This window comes from Mustelus asterias, chromosome 3 (genome assembly GCF_964213995.1).
Source record: "Mustelus asterias chromosome 3, sMusAst1.hap1.1, whole genome shotgun sequence".
In the NCBI taxonomy this organism is placed as follows: Eukaryota; Metazoa; Chordata; class Chondrichthyes; order Carcharhiniformes; family Triakidae; genus Mustelus; species Mustelus asterias.
This window is the reverse complement of record NC_135803.1, coordinates 133360335-133360591: the sequence shown is the minus strand read 5'-3', so window position 1 is coordinate 133360591 and position 257 is coordinate 133360335.

The window sequence follows — 257 nt, the reverse complement described above, 5'->3', positions numbered from 1 at the left end:
GGAGGTGAGTTACCCACCACAGAATTCCCAACCTCTGATCCACCACCAACTGCCGCCCCCCCCCCCCCCCCCCCCCCCCCAAATCCACCCACACCCCGGATGTTGATGGTGGGGAGATTCTGGTCAAAGGAGATACAATTAGATAGATGACCATCTCCAACGGGAGAAAATCTGAGTTCAGCAACTCATTTCTACTAATGGAGAACTTACATGTGGGAAACTAGACATTCTTTACAATCAAAAAATGAAACTACAAA